This window comes from Ceratotherium simum, unplaced genomic scaffold, assembly GCF_057802395.1.
Source record: "Ceratotherium simum simum isolate JZ-2026a unplaced genomic scaffold, ASM5780239v1 HiC_scaffold_44, whole genome shotgun sequence".
In the NCBI taxonomy this organism is placed as follows: Eukaryota; Metazoa; Chordata; class Mammalia; order Perissodactyla; family Rhinocerotidae; genus Ceratotherium; species Ceratotherium simum.
In genome coordinates this window covers 1,488,758-1,504,678 of record NW_028261260.1, presented here as the reverse complement: position 1 = coordinate 1,504,678, position 15,921 = coordinate 1,488,758, and the positions used below count along the sequence as shown (strand labels likewise).

General features: G+C 44.2%; 1 protein-coding gene and 1 long non-coding RNA gene across 4 annotated transcripts in view; both read right to left on the bottom strand.

Moving 5' to 3' along the window:
- LOC101390292 (ral-GDS-related protein-like) overlaps positions 1–15,921 on the bottom strand; it is a 256,999-nt gene that overhangs the window by 124,036 nt on the left and 117,042 nt on the right. The gene's annotated exons all lie outside the window — the stretch shown is intronic.
- On the bottom strand, positions 66–15,013 carry LOC147911282 (uncharacterized). Of its 3 annotated transcripts, none has more exons than XR_015551338.1 (3): positions 14,727–14,999; positions 10,415–10,525; positions 66–3,556 (listed from the first exon to the last, which is right to left on the bottom strand). It is a non-coding gene; the product is annotated as an uncharacterized LOC147911282 (long non-coding RNA). The 3 variants fall into 3 exon arrangements; XR_015551340.1 differs by having other exon boundaries at positions 66–3,171; positions 3,934–10,525; positions 14,727–14,998; XR_015551339.1 differs by lacking the exon at positions 10,415–10,525 and having other exon boundaries at positions 14,727–15,013.

Here is a 15,921-nt window from a genome sequence, read left to right as displayed (position 1 = left end):
GGAGAATCTCCCTCTGCCCTTTTCCTTAAGCTTTTTAAGGCTGGCCAAATAATTAACAAGACAGGTTAGCAGGAGAAAATAATACCAAGTTTAATAACATGTATACATGGGAGAAAGCAGGGACACTGCGTTTCTCCACAACAGCAGAAATTCTCATCTTAAATACCATGTTCAACCAAAGACAAGGAGGATGTTGGGGGTGGGGGTGTCAGTTACAGGAGATTATCACTAAAGCACTGTAAACAAGAGTAAGGTTTATTATGCAGTTTTAAGGCCTCACCTTCCACATTGATAAGTTTCTAGAAATGACGTCATCCCCCCTCTTCCCAATACAGACAGGGAGATACCTTTACAAATGGAGACTTCCCTTGTAAATGATTGTCTGGCAACTCCTCGCAGGGCCATCCAGAGAATGTGGCCAGAGAGACAGAACTTCCGATAAGATGGGCTTGTTGGTGCCTTTTCTATTGTAACCTCTATCCTACATTATCTTTATAGCAGTCATGATAATAACTCCTTCCTGAAACAGATCTTTTGTTTTAAATCCTTTAGGCAGTTTGGGAGGGGAAACTCAAATATTCTTCCTGAGTTCCCTGAGTCCTTATTGTCTTCAGCTTGAAATAATCCACATACCAGTGTGGTGCTTCCTGGGGTAGCTTGCCCTGAGCACCATCAGCGTTCTCTTCCAGCCTCACTCTGACCTTCTACAGGTGAGCAAACTGAGAGTCAGAGGGGCCCAGTAATTGCTCATCACGCTGAGTTCATTAATCACGGATCCAGCTCAACCAGTGTCATCTCTCATTGCTCGGAGGGTTAAATTGGAGAGTGTCTACTACCACACACATTAACCAGCCCTCTTGGTGATCTGGTCGTGCTTGTAGAATTTGAGGCATCAGCAGACAAATAAGAGGTTTTGTGCTTTTCCTGGAGAAGGTGGGGTACTTTTTCCAGACGCTCCTCCCCACAAAATTACTAACATCCTAAGATTCCTGAAAACCCACCAAGGCTCTTAGCAAAGTTGGCAACTCACAGGCCTCTTTTCCCACCAATGCTATTTTTAAAAAGCAGTTAAATGGCGCCACCTCCTGGAGGAGGAGTGTTGCGGCAGTCAGAACAGGACAAATAGGAGAGTTGTCCTTATTCTCAGACTAAGGGGCAAGGTGTGTTCTGCTCCCCCCCAGACGTGCTGGAGCCTACGGGAGTCAGTCTTTCCATGAGCCAGTGCGATTGCCAGGTGCTCAAAAACTAAGCCATTCCAGGGCCGAACATTAAGGAAGCAACTGTATAAAGTGCATTGGAGGAGGGGTGGAAAGAGTAAGTGCAAAGGCCCTGAGGCAGGATGGGTGGGTGGAGTTCGATGGATGGAGATAAGACCAGTAGTGGTGTGGGGCACAGAGTAATGAAGAAAGGTTGTTTCCTGTACTCCCGTCCTCCTCTCAGTTTTGCCGTCTCTTTTCCACGTGGTTCAGACTTTTAGATCAGACCTGCTTTCTAGCTATTAATCTCCATTTCCTTCTCTCTGAAATAAGAACACCTGTCTCCTTGGGCTGTCAGAAGGATGATGTGAGCTCATCACACTCTATGTGAACCATAGAGTCCCAGCACAGCAGGTATTCAATATGCATGCTCTTTTTTCCCCCTCCGTGACCACAGTCTCCACCTGAGCATCTTGGGTGCCAGGCCTTCTTCCTAGGTCTGGCCAGAGGCCCGGCATTCCCTTCTCCCTGAGAGGTGGGGGCAGCCTGTCTCTGACTTATTTTCTGTCCCCACAGGATAATGCACAATGAAGTAAACGAGACAGAGAGCATCCAGGAAAACATAGCCATGGAGTGGATGATCATCAAAGGCTATGAGACCCACCTGGACACCAGCCAGACTTTTGTGAGACAGGGCATGGCACCCTGCCTCCCCCCAACCTCAAGGTAGGCCCCAGCAGTGGTGGCATTCGGGGACACCACCAGTTGGTTTGTCTACCTTGTGCCAAAAACCTGCCAACATGATTGCAGAGTATTCCAGGGCTGCTGGAGGAATGTGACAGCTGTATGTAGATGTCGGTATCTGCACACATGGATGCAGATATTACTGGTTTTCACAGTTCCCTTCTCTCCAGATGTACACATGGTTCTTCCCAGATGCCTTTGATGTGTCTGTGGATGTCATAGTAAACACTGACATGTCCTTTTGGGGAGAGAGGAGTGGAGGATGAAGACAGATACTGATTGGCCTGGTGAATCACAAGCATGTTCAGCATCCGAGGGGAAGTCGTGTGGGTCAGTCCCTCTGTCCCTTGCTCATCATCCTTGGCCCCTCGTGGGAGGCCGTGATCACAGCGGTTCTCACGGATAGGAGGTTGCCTTCACCCTCAGCCTCCACTCGCCTTGGGAGCGGTGTTTGAGAGGCACAGCCCTGTGAGGGGGCAGCTAGAGGCTGTGACTGAGGGGACTGACTTCCAACTCGGAGACGTTAGAGCCGCAAGGAGTTTGAGGGTCAGCTCTTCAGATTCCACTTGCTGTGGGACCCTCAGCTTCTGCTTGCATGCCCCCGAGGTGACCTCCACCTCAGATGGGCCTCCTGAGTTCCTTCTATCCAGCCCTGGGACTCCTTGAGCAGATGAAAAGCTCGCCAGACCCTCGTGCGCCCTGTGCAGCTGCCTTTGGCCCCTGCTGCCCTTAGCAAGGGTATTGTTGACTAGGAGTTCTGTCCTGAGCCCCTCTGTGTGGCCCCTGTGTCTTTTCCCTAGGCTGACCCCGTGATCTGCTGGGCCCAGAGCCAGCCTTCCTGTGTCCTGGCTCCCCCTGAGCTGCATTGGGTCCAAGTTGGAAGGGCCCCAAAGAATGACCTCTCCTGGGGTGGGCAGTGTCACCACAGTCCAGGAATCTGCTCCATTGCCCTGAGCCCAAGCATTTCCTCCCCTCCTGAGGGGCTTGGACTTGAAGACCAGACAAGGGGGCCCAGCAGGGTTCCCGGCAGTGATGGATGTGGGCAGGAGGCAGAGTGGTGGCCCAGAGCAGGCCTGGGGAGATGGAGCGTCAGGGAGGGCTTCCTGAGGAGGCATCACTGGAGTCGAGTCTTGAAGGGTAAGTAGGCATGCACAGGGTGGAAGGGTGAAGGATGGGGCTCCTTCCAGGCCAAGGAGCAGCACTCAGGAGCCACAGGTAACTTGCCCTGGAACTAGAGTGGGAGCAGAGAGGGGAGGCGGTGGTAAGGAAGGAGAAGTGCTGGAGCAGCCTGCTGGCGGGTCTTGAAAGCCTGAGTCCCGAGGACAGTGAGGAGCTGGCGGAGTAAGTGGGGAGAGGAGGCCTGGAGCACGCCTTATGGGAGCTGGGATGGCAAATGGGTTCATCACAGCCCCCTGCTCTGCCCGGGATTGGCTTCCGAGTGCACCTTGTTGAGGACTGGGGGGCTCTCTGGGCTCTGCAGCCCAGCATGTCGTGACTGATGGGTGATGTCTGCTGCGGCCATGTGTGGCAGCAGGTGCCCTGTGTCTCTTGCTCATCCCTCTGGGTCAGAGCCAACTCCACACTGGTCCAGCCTCCTGCCTCCTCCAGACCCAGCCCTAAAGAGGTACAGCCTTTTAGATACAGGATAGAACCTTCCTTAGAGAGGGAGTACAAACAATACCCTAGTTGGCCTAAATTCAGCCACCAATTAAGAAAGCCTTCAGGTGCAACAATATACTTATCTTAATTTCAATCACAGAAACTAACTCCTAATCTAATACTGCATTAATCTATTAATTCATAGAAGTAGTACTGTTACTATAAGCAACAAGAATTATTTCTCCTTGCATAATCTTATAACAGATAATCACCAAAAGTTAACAATAAAATAAATTCAACCCAATAATTATTTATTACATTAATTGTTAACCCAACACAGGTAGGCATTTAAGGAAAGATTTAAAAAAATAAACTCTGCAAACACAGCCCCCACCTGTTTACCAAAAGCATCTCCTCTGGCATTTCTGGTGTTGCAGACACTGCTTGCCCAGTGACACTGTGTAAAGGCTGCAGTGACTGGACCCTGCAAAGGCAGCATCATCATTTGTTGTCTAAATGAGGACTTGTATGAACGGCCACTCGAGGGTTTTACTCTCTCTTACTTTTAATCAGTGAAATTGACCTTTCCCTGAAGAGGCGGGAATGACAAAATAAGACGAGAAGACCCTGTGGAGCTTCAATTAATTCAAAAAAAAAAAAGGTAAGCCAAATCAAGGGATAACAAATCTTAAATGGACTAACAATTTTGGTTAGGGTGACCTCAGAGAAGAAAATAACCTCTGAGTGATTAGACCAACTAGTCAAAATATTTCATCACTTATTGATCCAAAATATTGATCAACAGAACAAGTTACCCTCGGGATAACAGCACAATCCTATTCTAGAGTCCATATCCACAATAGGGTGTATGACTGCGATGTTGGATCAGGAAATCCCAGTAGTGTAGCCACTGTTAATGGCTCATTTGTTGAATGAGTCAAGTCCTATGTGATCTGAGTTCAGACGAGAGTAATCCAGGTAGTTTCTATCTATTCCGTATTTCTCCCAGTAAGAAAGGGCAAGAGAAACAAGGCGTACTTTACAAAAGCACATTCAAATAGATGATATAATCTTAATCTAATATATATATGTATATAGCCCTGCCTATGAACGGGGTTTGTTAGGCTGGCTGATTAATTGAATGAAACATAAACCTGTATAGCCAGAGGTTCAATTTTTCTCCCTAACAGCATGTTCATAATCAATCATCTTTTATTAATTGTCCCCAATCTACTTTCCATAGTATGCCTTACACTAATTGAATGAAAAGTATTAGGTTATATATGACTTCGTAAAGGACCACACATCATTGGCACCATGATCTGTGGAGACAACAGTATTTACATCAGTGTCACAAGGCCATCAGCTGGAGTTCACACTGGAAAACGTACCCAGGAAGACAGCGTACAAAGGACCCATTAGCACACAACAGAACAAGTAATGTGGACTTTTGTCGATGACCCTGTGAAAACATACCTGGGAAGACACGCTACAAAGGACCCACTAGCACACAACTGAACAAGTCATGTGGACTTTTGTCGATGACCCAGTATTTAAAATGGTAGGATAAAGAAGCAGGACTCTAAAGTGTTCATGGAAATGCTGAATGCACAACTCAGAAATAAGGAATAATCGACAAGGTAAACCAACTTCAATAGATTTATAATTGCTCACATGTACACAGGAAGAGTTTTTGCTGAACAATTAAGTATTCGTGTATTTGTCTTGATGAAAACATGAAACTTTATGTTGAATAAAAATGGGCCATTTTCCTGTATTAGTACATTACTACTCATCATTTAGTCAATTTCTATAGTTAATGGAGTTATAAACATAATTACAAAGTCATGCATCCATTAGAAAACAACTATGAGTGAATCTGGAAATTGTAGGGCCAAAAATAATGTTTTCAATATTATGTATTAGAACATGTATATACATAACAAGGATGAGAGAAAACTTTGATTAAAGGAGATTAAAATGTAATCTAATCTTAAAAGAGTAAAAAGGGTGTCAGTCCTGGGAGACTGGGGATAGGCAGTAAAATTTCACAGAATTCTGAAACTGGAAATGGGCCATTCCCTACCTTCATTTTTTTATTGTTGCCAAGGGAATTTTTCCACCAAGAACAGAGAGATGGAGGGGAAAGAGGACATGGAAGGATATTACAGACGTGAGAAGGTTTCCATTTTCAGGACACCTTAGAGCAGCCAGGTGTCCATATTCTAGACCATGTAACCACAAAGAATTTCCCCTGGCAGATGCCTTCTGTAGCTCTTCCCTCCAAATTTACACTCATTGCTCCTGGTGAGATCATCCTAAATGAGAACAGGCTGGGAGAAACACAGAGCTGCCTGGAGGAAAGCCCATCTTGTAAATTGACCCTGTGCTGGTGCTGGCTGGGCAGAGGACAGGAGCTGCACGATGGATACCGACCCCTCTTCAGTCCAGGGACTTTCTTTTATTGCCCAAAGCACTGGCTGTAACACTGAAGTTCGCTGAAGGCCAATGGGATGAGGTGTAAGACTAAGGTGTCGATAAAACACATGATGCAACATGTTTTCATGTGTAGCAATATGTGCACAACTAGGGAGAAGGGCCCTAACGTCTTTATGATCCTTAAGGGGAATTTGACTCACACCAATTTAGGGATCATTGGCAATAATGTGTCATGTAGAAGAAGGATCGTCAATCTAAACGAACTTATTCACACACTCAGTGTCCTAGTCTGTATGGGATGTCGTAACAAAAATACCATAGACTGGGTACTTTATTTATTTTTTTTGCTGAGGAAGATTCACCATGAGCTAACATCCATGCCTGTCTTCCTTTATTTTGTGTGTGGGTCACCCCCACAGCATGGCTGCTGATGAGTGGTATAGGTCTGTGTCCAGGAACTGAACCCATGCTACCAAGAGGAGCTCACTGAACTTAACCAGTAGGCTGTGGGGCAGGCCCCTAGACCGGGCACTTTTGGGGTTCCTTTTGTGTGTGTGAGGAAGATCAGCCCTGAGCTAACATCTGATGCCAATCCTCCTCTTTTTTGCTGAGGAAGATTGGCCCTGGGCTAACATCTGTGCCCATCTTCCTCTACTTTTTATATGGGACACAGCCAGAACATGGCTTGACAAGCTGTGCATTGGTGGGTGCCCAGGATCTGAACCTGCAAACCCTTGGGCCACCATAGCGGAGCACCCACACTTAGCCACTGCACCGCCAGGCCATCTGTAGACTGGGCACTTTTAACAACAGAAGTGCATTCCTCACAGTTCTGAAGACTGGGATGTTCAAGATCTAGATTCAAGCTGATTTGTTTTTGGTGAGAGCTCTCTTCCTGTTTTGCAGAAGGACAGCTTCTTGCTCTACCCTCATCTAGCAGAGAGAGCTCTGGCCCTCCATCTCCCTATAAGGGCACTAATCCCATCATGGGGGCTTCACACTCATGGCCTCATCTAAGCTAATTAACTCCCAAAGGCCCCACTTCCAAATACAATCACTTCGGGGATTAGGATTTTAACTTATGAAATTGGATTACATAGACATTCAGTCCATAGCATTCATGAAACCAACAATTAACACATATTTATAGAAGTCATACAGCCCCAACTGAAGAATGTTCTGGAGATCATGTGTCAAATGATACAATGTCTTTCCCTTTACAGAGTCTTCTAGTGGAGGCAATAAAAATTAACAGCCAAACAAAGCTTGTGATATTAAAAAGCTAACATAGATCAATTATGACAGATTGTATTTACAATTGTTTTCTGGTAAGACAGGTCTGATTATCAGAGTCCAGATTAAGCAAATTCCCCTGGGTGAGGGCATGTGTGACTATCTCATCTAAAAAGGCTCTTTCATTTTTGAAATTTTATTTCATCTAGTCCTGTTTGCTTCCACATCCCTTTGGTGTTTTCAATCTTACAGTATTTATTAAATCAACGTTTAATTGTTGCTCTGCCTTTACCACATCTGACTGGAAGCAGAAGTTACTGGACTTGGCTGGAATGAAATTTCAGTTCATTTTTCCTCCTCTTTCTGCTCAGACTCTCTTCTCTCACTGTTGAAATAGCAAATGCCTTAGGGGAGAAGCCGCGTGGAGCTGGTGCTCGCAATCTTCTGCTTCCCTCGTCTCAGAGATTGTAGACCCCCAAGTCCTGTCTGCATGGGATGTTCTAAGACCCTTCAAACAGCTGTTCTGTGTGCATTGTACAGCTTTTCTAGCTGCCCCAGGAAAGCTACTCAATAAAAGTGGAAGCTGCAGTAATTTTACCCTGAAATGTTTTAAACCAATGAGCATTTGTCATTTTTCAATGAGTATTTCTATAATTTTATAAGAACATTTAAATAGGAATTTTAACAGCAATAATGGCTGTTCTTTGGCCAGAATTCCATGTCATTCATTGTTTGGAATTATATCTAAGCTTTGATGGACTCTCCTCAGTGCCTTTTAAAATATCACTGTTCCTTACATTTAAATATCTTGTGATGGGTTTGTATCAGTCACCTCTTTTGTACCATTTCAGATCCTCTTGGGTCCTCCTACCCTTGAGTCGTATGTCATTTAGCAACCAGCTTTGCAGGTATCATATTTGCTTTATGCAAGTGCCTCCTGACTGCTCCTCACATTTTGTCCCTGTGCCCTCTGCCTCTCCCTCTTGCCCCGGGGTGTCCATGTTGATGCTGCAGTGTGAAAAACTTCCTGATCAAGCCCACACATGCACGGCCATGCTCCTTGTTGTATGGATGTGTGTGTGTTCAGCAATTCTGTATGGTCACAGGGTGCACGGCTATTATGGCATCTATGTGAAGGTGTGTTTTGTTGATGTCTGTGTTTAGAGAATTCAAGTCACTATGGGCTCTGAGACAGTGAGTGGTCTGTAAGTGTGTGAGTTTGTGTGTATGTTCTGAGTATCAGTGTGCATTATCAGGTGTAGTTTACAGTCTGAATGCTGATGGTCATTTACAAATAGTGTGTATGTGGGTGTGGGTGTGTTGTCAGCATTTCCATGTGTTCAGAGGATGTCTGTCATTGTGGGAATGTACGGAATAAGTATGTTGTTACAGATCAGCATGGGCACCAACACTGTTTGCCTGTTACTAGTTCAACACTCAACACCCCTGAAGAAACATTGAGTCCAGACATTCACAGGCCCCATCAGGCCCACAGAGATCCTACTCAGCTGTTTTCTTCCCGTCACAGAAATATGAACATGTAGCCAAGGACCACTTGATATTTGAGAAAATCCTCTAGCATGAAAAATGGAGCAAGAAACACATACACTGAAGTGAAGGACTAAAGGAGTAGCAAGGAAATCCAGAGATCATAGTGAAACTTCAATTGCATATCTAGTAACATCTTCAAGTATTACCACCAACAAATGCTCATTAAGGAACTTCTAAAGAATGTACTTTAAGGGGGCCAGCTACCCAGTGTAGTGGTTTTAAGTTCAGCACACTCTGCTTCCAAGGCCTGGGTTCATGGGTTCAGATCCTAGGCGTGGACCTACACCACACATCAGCCATGCCATGGTGGTGACCCACATACAAAATAGAGGAAGATTGGCACAGAAGTTAGCCCAGAGCTAATATTACTCAAGGAAAAAAATTAAAAAGTAAAATGGATGTACTTTAACAAAAAATTGATAGAAGAAATGCTAAGATGTAAAAATGGATTGTGAGGATAAAAAAGGGCAAACATCTGAATAAATCATTGAAAGCATGACTTTATGAAACAATAATAATATTGACAATGTATAACAGATGGAGTTAAAAACTAATGACAAGGGAACTTCTGTTTTAGAGTAGACTAGGACAGGAAAGCACACTTGCTGCAAAACTGGACACAGCCAGATAAATTATAAATATATTTTTAGAGCATCAGACAACTTCAGAATCAACCAACTAAAATTCCAGAAAGAAGAAAAACTCTTTTATGTGAGCAAGAATTTTTACCTTTCTTTCCCCCACAAGCATTTTCTGATTCTGAGTGCCTGCTGAGGATCTGGCTTGCTCAGTCTGAGCCTCGGCTAGAGAAAAGAGAAACTAGACAAACTTGTAGTGATTCTGCAGGACTGGTGTGGCAGAGGAAACCTGAGGGCTTTCACACACACAACTGCTCTTCCTCACAGCACCTGTGCTAAGTTTTGGTGCCACACAAGAATCCGGGGAACTAGGCCAAAAGCTTCCATAAAGCAAAGTGAAACCTCCAGAAGTGGTGGAAGTGGCCTAAGTCAAACATACTGCTAGTCTGACCTTCAGGGAATTTGCCATATTGTGAAGCAATGTAAGGTAGGAGGATGGAGAGCTGTGCTGAAATGTCTGAAGGGCGTAGCTGAATTTTCTGTGGGCTCCCAAACCTGAGGAGACAGAGATCTACCAGACTTAGAACCAGATGCCTGTGCAGGGGAGGGGAGCGGAGCAAACAGGAACAGGGGGAAAGCGGAAGGGCTGGGCTTACTAAAAGTGAGACCCAGCCCCAAGTCTGATCAACATCTGATTGGACTCAGGTGCTCCAACCTCACTGTTTCCCAATGAAGGAAGACAAGGTCACATGGAGCCTCTCGAGTTACATTACACAGACCTTCCAAAGACACTGGTGAGAGGATGGAGAAGGCACGCCACAGACTGGGAGAAGACCTTTGCAAATCACATATCTGACAGGACTATAAAGAACTCTCAAAACTCAGCAATAAAAGAATCCAAGTTTAAAATGGGCACAGAATTGGACACTTCATCAAAGAAGATAAACAGATGGCAAATAAGCTCATGAAAAGATGCTCAACGTCATTAATCCTGAGAAAAATGCACATGAAAACCACATTGAGATACTGCTATGTACATATTAGAATGTCTAAAATTAAAGATGTTGACCTTACCAAGTGTTAATGAGGATGGAAAGTCACTGGAACACTACTGCATTGCTGGTAGGAACACAAAGTGGTTCAGCCTCTTTGGAAAACAGCTTTCAAGTGGAGTTTGTTATGCTGCTGTAACAAATTAGCACAAATTTCATTGCTTAAAACAGCTCAGATTTGTTTTACAGTTCTGTAGGTTAACAGTCTGACACGGGTCTCCTTGGGCTAAAATCAAGGTGTTGGCAGAGCTAGGTTCTTTTGGGGGGACTCTAAAGTTTAATCCATTTCCTAGCCTTTTCAAGCTTCTAGAGACAACCACATTCCTTAGCCTATGGCCCCCCTCCTCCACCCTCAAGAGCAAGAACTCGGCATCTCTCTGGCCCTGCTTCCCTTGTTGCATCTTTTTTCTACTCGCCTGCTGTTCTTTCCCTTTTAAGGGCCTTTGTGATGCACTGGGCCCACCTGGATAATCCAGGATAATCTCCCTATTTTAAAGTCAGTTGATTAGCAACCTTAATTCCATCTGCAAACTTAATTCACCTTTGCCAGGTAAACTAATGTATTCCCAGGTTCCAGGGATTAAGACACATTTGTGGGCCATGACTTTGCTACACAAACAGTTTTTAAAATAAAGTTAAACATACACATACCATGTGACCCAGCAATTCCACTTCTAGGTGCTTACCCAAGAGAAGAAGACTAACGTTCACACAAAAACTTGTTTGCAAAGATTTATAGCAGCTTTATTCATAGTCAAAAAAGACAAAACTGAAAATAACTCAAATGTCCTTCAACTGGTGGATGGATAAACTGTGGTACATTCATACAATAGATACTACATTCAGCAATAAAACAGAAGGAACTGCTGATACAGGCAACAACATGGATGAACACTAAACTGAATGTATTGTGCTACATGAAAGAATCCAGACTCAAAAGGCCAAATACTGTAGGATTCCATTTATATGATATTCTAGAAAAGACAAACCATAGGGAAAGACAACAGATCATTAGTCTCCAGGGGTTAAGGGTGGGGGAAGAGTTGACTACAAAAGAGCAGCTGAAGGGAGTTCTGGGTGCTGGAACTGTTCTGTATATTGAATGTGGTAGTGGCACAGCTCTCTGCATTTGTCAAAAGAGTTGTACAAAGAGGAAAACAAATACATCATTTCTCAGTCATCAGATTGGCAAAACTTTAAAAATCTGACAATGCCTATCTGACAATTCCCAGGGAAAGGATGACTCAGACACTGTTGGCGAGAATGGAAATTGTTAAAACTTCAGAGGATGATTTGGCTGCAGATCGTCAAGTTGCAGATGCACATCAGCCTCTGGCCCAGCAATCCACTCACAGGCAGGTGTCCATTCTAGGGAATCCACGTGTGCTCGAGGAGACACACACAAGTATAGTTATTAAACATGGTATGGGAATGAATTAATTGTGGTTAGTAGTTATTTAAAAAAGAAAGCAAAAAATGCGTATGGGAAAGAATCAACCCTGCTGGCTACATATATGATCTGGGAAGGTAACTCACTGGTTTGTCTACTTAATAGTACATAGCACAGACAGCACTGTACTAGGAATCTGGAGACAAGCATCTGAGCATATAGTTCCAACTCTGCCACTAAGTAGCAGTCAGACTATGGATGACTTAACTTGAGAAACCTCACTTTTCATTTACTGGAAAATGAAGAGGTTAGGCTCTACAACCACTAAAATTATTTCCAACTCCACAATTCTATGCTTCAATAAGTCAAAAATCAAAAATTACATTCCAAAGTACCTATGTTCAGAAACTGTTTTTCCCAGACACCCTGAAATTAGAAACTATCAGGGAAATAGGATATCTTAAAATATTGATACATAGGGCCGGCCCCGTGGCTTAGCGGTTAAGTGCGTGCACTCTGCTGCTGGCGGCCTGGGTTCAGATCCCGGGCGCGCACTGACGCACCGCTTCTCTGGCCATACTGAGGCCGTGTCCCACATACAGCAAATAGAAGGATGCGCAGCTATGACATACAACTATCTACTGGGGCTTTGGGGGAAAAAATAAATAAATAAAATTATTAAAAAAAAATATTGATACATAAAATGGCCCAAATTTCTTGGTACGTCTATGACAAGCTGTTTAATCAAGATGGTAACTCAGAAAGAGCGTATAAACAACAAAACCTACCATATTGACTTGGGTCACCCTCAGGAAAAACATATGTCCTCTCCCACTTTAACATTCCAAAACAAATTCACCATACTAGTGAGTCCGTCTTGTCAAGTTCAGGTCTGTCTAGCCAGAAGTCATTCATGTATATGGTAAGATTTACTTCATTTTTTAACAAAGATAAAAAGATAAATGGCTTTTTGTATTTTTGCCTGTTTCATCTATAAAGATCTTACATTACAATTTAATACCTTCAGCCTGCTACAGTAATTTAAAGAGCATTTTGAAACTTGTAATATGCCATGTCCAACAGGATCTAGTAAAAAATATCAGTAGTTCACAATCCAACAATGCTTATTTAGATTCATTACCAACAATACTTACACTTCAAAGACACCAATAACAAACATGTCATTTGTTCCTCCTGCAGAATTTCATAGGTTGTTAAATTCTGGTATCATCCAAAAGTATAATTAGGATGCTATCAATAAAATGTATTTTTTTATCAGAAATATTAAAACTAATGATTAAACTATTAAACTAAATGATTAACTAAATATTAAAACTAATGGCAACTAACGATCTGTTGTCTTTCCCTATGGTTTATCTTTTCTAGAATATCATATAAATGAAATCCTACCATATTTGGCCTTTTAACCTTTCACCCTCTCAGTTGTGGGAGATCAAGATTTGGCCACTCTGAAATCTATCTCTTTACCTTGGTTGTTTTCTCTAGGGACATTTGACCTCCCCCACTAACTGCCTAAAGAATTTGACATAGTAACTCCTTCCTGGAACAGATCTATCATGATGGCTGTAAAGATAATGTAGGATAAATGTTACAATAGGAAAGGCACCAACAAGCCCATCTTATCGGAAGTTCTGTCTCTCTGGCCACCTTCTCTGGATGGCCCTGCGAGAAGTTGCCAGACAATCATTTACATTTATAAGGAAAATCTCCATTTGTAAAGGTATCTCCCTCTCTGTTTTGGGAAGAGTGGGGGATGGCCTCATTTCTAGAGGCTTATCAATGTGGAAGGTCAGGCCTTAAATCTGCATAATAACCTTACTCTTGTTTACTGTGCTTTAGTGGTAATCTCCTGTAACTGACTCCCCCCATCCCCAACACCCTCCTTTGTCTTTGGCTGAACATGGTATTAAAGACAAGAATTTCTGCTATTGTGTTGAGAAACGCAGTGTCCCTGCTTTCTCCCATGTATACATGTTATTAAACTTGGTATTATTTTCTCCTGCTAACCTGTCTTGTTAATTATTTGGCCAGCCATAAGAACCTTAAAGAAAAGGGCAGAGGGAGATTCCACCTCTTCCCCCGACACAGTCAAATCAAAATTTGAAAATTCTTGCTATACGAGCTTTCCAAATCTAAATTCTTACAATTCTAAATGAGTATGGAGACAAAACACACACTACATACTACTTCTAAAAACCTCCTCCTTATCCGATTTTAATTTTAGCACCCACTGCCAAGAAAAACCTTTCCACTGAAACCAAAACTCCGTACACATTATGTCAATCATCAATTGATCAGTCATCAGTCTATGTTAACAGAAGGTGAGTTATTATTAGGAAGCTACATAATTTGCACCAAAGACTGTTTAAAGCTCCTTTCATTAAATGCAGTTTACAATAATTCACAGGCTTCAAAGTTCAGCTTGCAAATATAGAGTCAATTATCAGAAACCTTTAATGGGATGAGGCTTTTCTATAAAAGTGGTCCCAAGGAAGTAGGAACACTTATTTGTTTAAAGAACGCAATGAGGAGCCAAATAGCCTGAGCGGAGTCAGACAGAGGAGCACTGACCACAGTCCATCTTCTGAAGGAAAGTGTTCACCCTGGGATGTCGAGACCTGGCCTAGACAGGCCCCGGGGAGCACGAACTCAAGGGCTCGAGCAGAGGGCAGGCGACTCCTTGCCGCCCCCTGCACCTCCGCTGGGTGGGCAAGAGGCCACGCCAGGGTGGGGCACCGCCAAAGCAGAGGGACCCGCCGGCCAGGCGGCGCTCCTCTGCTCCTCAAAGGGACAGAGTTGGGCTCCCCCGCCTGGGGCAGCCCGCCAGCAACCCCGTCCCCCGACCCCATCCGCCGACCCCCCAACCGCGCTCCCGCCATCTGCGGTGCAGATCTCCACGCCGAGCCCGCCGCCCACCGCCTACCTCAGCGCCGCCTCCTGCCCAGCGCTCCTCCACACTGCAGAAAGGAGAGCTCCCCTGTGCTGAAAATCATGGAGGAAGGATCCAGAAACCGCCAATCCCCCTACACAAACCTCCGAGACAGCCACCTGCGCACCTGGGGCCCCGCCTCCAGTGCACACGCCCCAGGGCTCTCCAGCTCGCCAACCCCTCTGCCGCTCTGAGAGCCAGTCCTGCGCATGCGCTGGCCTCCAAGAACAATGGGAGCCGCTGGGGGGCACCTGGAGGGGGATGGGGGTGCGGGGACCAAGGTGTACCTGAGAGGGAGAGCAGGAGCTGGCTGGCTCTCTGCAGTCCTTGACTCTGCTCTCCCTGGATGACCATCAGTTCCTAGAGAAGATCTGCCTTCCCTTGAGGCGACTCCTCCTGTCCTGAGAAGCACGTTACATGATCTAACATTTGTTTAAAAAAGAACAATGACATCCTTAACACCTGATGTGTCGTGTCCCCAGAAGAATTCTCTGCTTCCCCAGAAGACTAGACAGTGAGCAGCTGGGACTGAGTTCTGACCTAGGAAAGAAGGACGCTGAGGGCACAGCTGTCTCCCCTCTGCCGGCTCCTTCCTCTGATCTGGGGCCATGATGGGGCCACAGCGTTGGGGACCCATGCAGGTGACAGCGCTCACATGTTTGCCCACCATATTACATTTCTTATGGTTGAGTGGTTAAAATGGGAGGCTAGCTGTCAGTTTTTCTGACGATTTCACTTGCAGAAATGTCTTTGGACAAAGAAGTTTGTTTTCTTAATTTCTGATTTTTATAATCAATAACAATAGTTAAAATACTTATTTTCTTAATCTCATTGGCATGCTAAAACAAACAAGTCACTTGGTTTTCACCAAATTGGCCACATTTTCATTAAAACTTTGGAAGTATTGCTGTTTGAGGTAAAGAAAGCATTTGGGAAGAACAATTACCCTTAGATAATATCTTCCCACATAAATGTACAAACACAGAGTTATGAGCCGTTCTGAGGGTCCTGGGAAATCCAGTTTGAGTTCTACAATGGATCATCTGAAGTAAGGTTAAATTAGTAATTTTCTGAGGAGTTTGCAAGTAAATATTCACGTCGCCTTCATCAAATAGGTCTGGTGATTTAAATGAAGGTTGAGCTTAATGATAAAAGTTTTCAAGAGACTGAGAAATATTAAGTAAATGTA